Here is an 8187-nt window from a genome sequence, read left to right on the forward strand (position 1 = left end):
AACTCAAACTATTACACAACTCAATAAACAATCATATTATAATTCCTAAGTGATTCTTCTGTTGCTAAATTTCCAATGAAACCACTGTCATCAAAAAATAAACGAAAACTTTTTTCTTTCCAAATAAACTCTTTTTATTACAAGTATGCTTTTATTCTACACTCATTTAGTATTTTTCATAACTGATTTGGTTTGGCCCGAGATGCAAAGGATTATTGCTATTGGTTAATAAAACAAAGTGAATCATTTACTAAGATTTTAATTAATTGCAGTTAATATATTCAAAATTATTACTTCTACATTTACCATTAGAACAATAATTATTGGCTCCAAACAGTATAATCAAGGATATAATATATTCCCACTGAAAAAAACTAAAAAAAAAGGAAAGAAAAGAAAAAAAAGGAAAGAAAAGAAAAAAAAGGGAAGGGAAGGGAAGGGAAGGGAAGGGAAGGGAAGGGAAGGGAAGGGAAGGGAAGGGAAGGGAAGGGAAGGGAAGGGAAGGGAAGGGAAGGGAAGGGAAGGGAAGGGAAGGGAAGGGAAGGGAAGGGAAGGGAAGGGAAGGGAAGGGAAAAAGAAAGAGAAAGAGAAAGAGAAAGAAAGAGAAAGAGAAAGAGAAAGAGAAAAAGAAAAAGAAAAAGAAAAAGAAAAAGAAAAAGAAAAAGAAAAAGAAAAAGAAAAAGAAAAAGAAAAAGAAAAAGAAAAAGAAAAAGAAAAAGAAAAAGAAAAAGAAAAAGAAAAAGAAAAAGAAAAAGAAAAAGAAAAAGAAAAAGAAAAAGAAAAAGAAAAAGAAAAAGAAAAAGAAAAAGAAAAAGAAAAAGAAAAAGAAAAAGAAAAAGAAAAAGAAAAAGAAAAAGAAAAAGAAAAAGAAAAAAGAAAGTGAGGAGAGAAACAAACCAGACAAGATTATTTTATCTAACAAGTTTGGAAGTAGAGTTGCTTTTATTTCTAAAGCTTTCCCTGCTCAGCCTTAACCTTGTTCAGATGAATGACAGAAACTGCTTTGTTCTTATTTCAATAGTCTTGATCCCTCCTCAGATCTCTCTTATCTCCACTTAATGCAGGGAATAATTCCTTCTTGAGAAAATGCATGAAGATGGTTTTATTGACTGCCCCATTGCCATAGCTTGGCTTGTAAACTCATCAGGTGCAAGATGCAGTAGCTGCAACGAAGCTCTGAACTGTCTAAAAATAAAGGCATTTGTACTGTTTTGATGCTTTTAACTGTCAGAGCCTTTTGCAAATACCAACAATTTAATTCTTGGAACATACCTGATTTCCATATTCTCAATGCACCGATACCAGAAAAAGAAAAAAAAAAAACTGATGTGCCTAAATTCACGGAGAACTTCAAAATTCCAGATGGCCCAATTCCTCAACATAAACTGTCAAATACTGCTGCTTGCAGTATAGTCATAGGCAACATCTACCACGCAATTAAGCCATTAGGACAGTTTGGAATGGTAACAGAGTTCCAGAAGCTTTAATACAGTAATTAGTACCACAATGTACTCCTGAAACTTTCCTATCTAGTGTGAGAAAAGCACAAGTACATTATACATGTCTAACATCCAGCATCTGTATAACATATTGCCAATCTCAGCAAGTGTTCTACAGTTCAATATACAGGTGGCATTACAAACAAAGTAATGTATTTTAATTTTACATCAAAGAAATACATTTTTTAAATTACAAATTTTCATCACAATGCAGGCAACCAGCAGTGCATTAAACAGACTAAAGAGGCAGGTACACCACCCCTTTATATAGAATACACTTTTTGATTCATTTGAATAAATGTTTCTGGTAAAAACACAACAGTACAAAACCTGGAATAGCAAACCAATCGCCCCGCTGTACTTTAAATACCCACTGATGTGACACAAATGTAGTTAGGAACCAAACATATGTCAGCTCTTGTAAAAGAAATCTGCCATAAAATCTACAGAGGTACTGGAGAGAGCCAAATGAAAGGCCAGTAGTCTAATAAAGGGACTGGAGCATCTCTCCCATAAGGCAAGCCTGAGAGAGCTGGGACCGTTCAACCTGGAGAAGAGAAAACTCAGGGGGAATCTTATTCACCTATGTAAACACCTGAAGGGAGGGTGCAAAGAGGACAAGAGCCATGCTCTTTTCAGTGGTACCCAGTGACAGGACCAGAGGCAATGGGCACAAACTGAAACACAGCAAATTCTGCCTGAAGATCAGAAAACATTTTTTTACTGTGAGGATGACTGAGCACTAGCACAGGTTGTCCAGAGCAATTGTGTTTCCCCCTTGTGGAGGAGCAAGAACCAGAATGGGAACGGTTTCAGGAATGGAAAAAGATATACAGCGAATGAAAGAACTGTATTATATGGACTTTACAGTTATTGTGAGAAATAGAAACCCAGTCGGGTGATTTCCAATTAGAATTTATTATATGATAAAAGCAAATTCAGCGCTGGGTGATCAGGGAGGGGGTTCAACAACTCCCAACACCTATTACACTCAAAGAAGACAGTTGTTCTACATGGATTTCCAACTAATCATGAATATTCATTATACATACGCATAAACATTACACATTGTTAAGTCAGACATTCAACAGATGTTTTTCTTAAACAAGAATGTTATCTGTAAGCATCCATAATATATTGTCAAGTCAAGCAAACAGATGTTTGCTTGCTATCTATACAAAGTTAAAAATTTTTAAGAAAGGTGCTATTATCTAGCTAACTAAACAAAATTCCTTCACTATAAATCTTACACAAGGTAAAAGGGAGGTAACTTGTTTTATCTCTTTATAGGGGCCCAATTAAGTTTTACGATTTGTTTTCCTTTTCTCTCTCCAGGTCATATTGACCTTACACTGTTTTCTCTTAATTAGCCCAAATCATTTTCTCAGTTTATCACAGTTATTATGTGTTTACAAATACATACGTTGTATGATTTCCCCTACAGTTGTAACTGCCCAGGCATGTCCAGACCCGCCTCGTGGTGCCTGCTCCCTGCTTCCCCCTCTGACTGGCTGAAGAAGCTGCAGAGAGGAGAGAGCTACCATTCGCCCTTTCCTTCCCTGGTTCCTCCCCCGTTCTTCCCTCTTCACCTGAGTCCCTATCCCTATTCGTTTCCCTGGTTGTCTGTCTCATGCTCCACCCCATTTTCTGGTGCATTCCACACGAGAACTCATAAAACTCCCGCACACTTTCAATAAAGTAGCATTGCAACCTCAGACCTCGTCGGAGCTCTTCGTGCAGTGCCGCGATCCTTCTCCACTCCCCCTCGGACCGTGGCACCCCCTCTCTGGAGAAATTCAAAAGCTACTTAGACAAAACCCTAAGCAGCCAACTCTAGGAGAGGCTGTTTGAGCAGAGGTTCAGACCAGATAACATCCAGAGGTCCCTGCCAGCCTCAACAATCCTGTGATACCACAACACTCCTAGTTACAAGAAGTAGACCTAGAAAGCGTTTTCCCTAAAATTTAACTATTTCAGCAAATAAAATATACATTAATATATTGAGGAGATTCTGATCCACCCCAGCTTTCACACATGGTCCTTCCCATTCCCTTTTTTGCCAGGTTTTCTTCTTCTTCTCAAACATAAGGACTCATTCAACACAGATTGTCCTATTCCTGAAGTGATATTCTGAGATCTCTGGCTGTACAAGACTTCATTCAGCAAATACACGGGTTCATCCAGCGAATATAACTAGCTCCTGTACTATTATTATTACTTTTTTAATTTTCAAAAGGATTTTAGGCTGAAATCTGCCTAAAAGCAAAGCTCAACTCAGTATTACATTTCTTATTTAGTATGTAGGGATCAAGCATATTTTTTCATATGCTGACATAACACAGTTTGATACTAATGCCAATTGATCAAATTTTTGTAATTCAAAGATCACAAACAGCATGTCTCTTCATAAGGATTTAATTTCCATTATGCTCTGTCATACCTCCTGGTGTTGTGAAATTTCTTCTGTTATGCATAGATCATGCATTTCTTAATTGGCTTCTCACTTTATCCAAGGAACAAACATACTGAACTTCAAATATAACTAACCTGACATATCTTGCTTTGAGAGAATAAAGAACAGCTTTATTTGCCTTCGTGAAGTAAGGATTACTGTGCTGAATTTGCAGACTAAAATGCAAAAAGGAAAACATACGTCAAGTGTTTGATGATTGCAAAAGTTGCTTATTTGCTGGCTTACTTTTTTCCAGAATGATAAAATATCTTCTAAATGCTTAAAATGAAAATTCAACATGTAACTCTTCTATGATGTACATTTTTGAGCTTTACTATTCCACAATGCAGTGCCAAGAAGAAATGCAAAACATCTTATTTTATGGGTGACATGAAGTAAACATTTTTCTTGGATAGCACAAAGACATTTGATCTTTGGTTGCAATTATTACTATTTTGTCTCATTCACACATTTTATGCAAAACATTAACAGTACTGATTTATGCAAGTTATAAAATCGTAGAATAATAGGATGGCTTGGGTTGGAAGTGACTTTTAAAGGTCATCTAGTCCAACCCCCTGCAATCTTCAAGTAGATCAGGTTGCTCAGAGCCCCATCCACAACATGGCCTTGACTGTTTCCAGGGATGGGGCATCTCCACCTCTCTAGGCAACTCACCCAGAGAGGCGTCTCGCCCCCTTCATTGTAAAAAATTTCTTCCTTATAACTAGTCTAAATCTACCCTGGTTCAGTTTAAAACCATTATCCGTTGTCCTACCACAACAAGCCCTACTAAAAAGCTTTTCCCCATCTTTCTTATAAGCCCCCTTTAAATATTGAAAGTTAACACAAAGGAACCGAGTTTTTAAAATCATGGCTCAAAGAAGGAAGTTGAATTGAGCACATCTCCCTTCATAAAGCACTTCTAGACATTCTTTGCATAGACTCTCATCACAATCTTGTACAGTGTTTATGAGCTGAATCATCAGTTGACACACTTTCCAGGTATATATTGATCAGATTAGAAAAGAAAGATAAGATGAACTCCCTACAGTGATCTTCCCAAGCTAAGCCACTATTATTTTGCTGAAATCACAGTTCACACAGAGCAAGCAGGGTAGATAGGGACTAATTCAGCTTAAATAGAGGAAAGCATAATGTGATGTATAATATAGGAAGGTGAGTTACAAACCAAAAGGATTCCAGGTTACATTTTTCTCAAAAACTTACAATTTATACTCGAGTTATACAAGTTCATGGAGGAGAGGCTTTGAGAGAGGAGCTATATATATTGGCTTTCATTCTTGTGGCAGTTTAACAGAGAAACTGAAAACTAAATTATTTGCAAGCAACTCATGTAAAAACAGTGTTACACTGCCTTCTGTTAAATCACATTAAGTTCTTTTCATGAGTGGCTCATAGAGTTTCCTAACTCTTCTTTTTTTGTGTGCAGATTTTCTTGTTCTAATATAGCACCTTTGAAAGAAAATCATGTTTTTACATCAGCAAACATCTGTTGTTTTTCTTGCCAAAGTAGGATATCTCATACCCTCTGACAGCAAAACCTAAAATAACTACTTCAGTTCTCACAGTGATTGCAGTGCAAAAATAGCTCCATTAAAAAGCTAAAGGGCAGTATCCTTTTCAAATAATAGCTCTAACCAAAAAATACTTTAACCATGCCCTTTTTCCCCACTCTTTCTTCTGCCAGCTTTTCTAGTGTTCGTTCAGTAGTTTGTTTTAGATATTTCTTTAAAAGATTGAATATGCAAGCAAATACTAAGAAATTTCTACTTTTATGTGCAGACTTCACAGGCAAACTGAGATTGGTAACATGTGTTTGCTTTTTAGTTTTAAAAGCCCAGATTTTAATTTAATTTTTCTATATTAATATACAGAAACATATAATACATTATTACTTACATTGGATGTATTAATTTTATTATAAGAACAAAAGTTATAGAGGAGTACCATCATTGGAAAAGCCGCATATTAGCTGATTAAAAGATGCCAGAAGCTCCGGTGAGTGGTACATCTTGCAATCACAGACATATCAAGAACTATGTCTTTTTATTTCATCTGTTTAATAGACCTTTAATTTAACACAACTGATAAGCAATTTTCGCATATGAAACCACCTCTGCAGCACTGGTTTTTCAAGCCTTGTATGTGTTCTAAAAGCCTTCAGATATTTGTATACACCTACAATGCCTGTGCAATGTAAACATGATGGCTAAAAAATAAAATCACAGAATCACAGAATATGCTCATTTTAAATACTTTTAAAATTATGAGGGATTCCAAAGGATTCTGATGAAGCTCTAATATCTTCACCTTATTCAGAAGGTTATTTTAGCATTAATGTCCAATATAAATTTGTATAACATTTGTTTTTAAATATTCTCCAAAATCCATGTATTTATCATGCTCAATATCAGAAAGACATATAGAGAATACCTTCTGTAATCCTGAATTTTTCTGGACCCTAAAATTTATAATGCTGAATGATTAATAGCTGCACAATTGAAGTATGTGAATGGTATTTCTTGAGCAATCCATTCAGCACCAATAGCAAAGCCAAACAGTTCTATACATCCAGTTCTGTAATACACCAGGGTTGATTTTTTTTTTGAAATTCCTTTCTACAGAAGGACTTATTATCCATTTCAGCTATGAAGATGAACAAGAAACAGTTCATTTTCCCCCCTGTTTTAAGGCATATGTCAGGGAACAGCAAAGGCAAGCTGCTTGGAAAGGACAGTGGAGCTGGAAACCAAGAGCCACAGCAGGGTAGGTAGGGCAAGGCTCTCTCTGACAGGGACACAGTCCCATGGCACCTGAACAAAAAAGCAGAGCAAGTCCATGACAGCAACCAAGGCCAACTAACATAACAGTGACTGTTGCTTCACTAACAGTATTTGGCATAACTAGGATCACCAGTGTAGGGAACTACCCTTTTCCCCACTACCCTCATAGAAAATCACAATCTGAAAAAACGTGTATGGTTCACTCACTGAGGATTACCATCGAGTTTGACATCTCCACTGTGTCTGCAACAATGATGGTACAACAAATCCACTGTTTGAAAAGTGGGATTTGAAGTGCCTGTGGCTTGTAAATTCTCAGTGTGAATGACTTGCACAAGGATGAAGTATGTGCATCTCCTTCAGAGAGGAAGGTCTTAGTGAAAGACACAAGCCCACAGCAACTTACAATGAGCATCTGAAGGATCTCCTGGAAGGTGGAGCATGGTGCTTCAAGGTCCAGTAAAGAACATTTCAACCCTTGTATCTTTATTAATTTATTGCCATGTCTAAGTTAAAAGTATTTCCTAAAAAAGATTTCCACATATTTCATATGTTTTACTGTGAGCTATTTAAAATAAATTAAAAAAATAATAATTCCAAGATGGAAAGACCTCTACAACTAGAATTTTTTTGACAGAATCAATGTTCCACCTAAGTTTTATAACTGGTTTGACTGTAGAAATGAATGCTGAGGTCTCCCTGTATTGATTTGAGATAAAACTGAAAACAGCTTCTCGATTGCAGCATTTATGAATGACAGATGCACCAGGAATACTGGTTTTTATTGCTTCCTCTTCTGCAGTAGCCATTATCGGGAATGACTAGTGGACCACTAAGATACACAACCTACTGAACTCAGCAGCAAAAGTACACTGGCTTTTTAATGATTAAATAACTCTACTTGATGTGTGAAGCCAAGTGTCCAATAAATAGAGCTTCTAACATTTCTCTTTTAAGATATATTCCTACATGAAAATTTTTCTATTTAGCTGAGACAACAAAAAAGGCTGCAGCACATAAGTAAAAAAGTAGAAAGAAAAAAAAAACAGAACCCCATCTACTAATAACCTTGATGAAGATTGACTCAAATCTGGTATAGTGGCACACAAAAAAAAATATCCAGTCATTCTTATGGAACTATTTTCTTCCTATCCATTACATATTTATAAGTCATGAAAAAGAGAGTAAGGAATTCTGGCAGCTGTCAAATGCTTGTTTTCCTATGTAACACAATGACATTGTTTTCCAAGTAGTGAAACACGTGTGACGTTTTTCCAGTGTCACCTTCCTTATTTAGACAGCAAGCAAGCTAAAAACTATCAGCTAGGAAATAAGTCTTGGAACATCATCTTGAGAAATTTCAACTAATATGAATGAGCAACTGGGCTTAAGTTTCCATAGATACACACACCCAAAATAAAAAAAAAAA

The 8187-nt window shown here is 36.1% G+C and overlaps 1 protein-coding gene across 2 annotated transcripts in view; it reads right to left on the bottom strand.

The window, feature by feature from the left end:
• Positions 1 to 8187, bottom strand: part of LOC135404424 (class I histocompatibility antigen, F10 alpha chain-like) — a 538949-nt gene that overhangs the window by 370328 nt on the left and 160434 nt on the right. The window lies entirely within an intron of this gene.

This window comes from Pseudopipra pipra, chromosome W (assembly GCF_036250125.1).
Source record: "Pseudopipra pipra isolate bDixPip1 chromosome W, bDixPip1.hap1, whole genome shotgun sequence".
Lineage (NCBI taxonomy): Eukaryota > Metazoa > Chordata > Aves > Passeriformes > Pipridae > Pseudopipra > Pseudopipra pipra.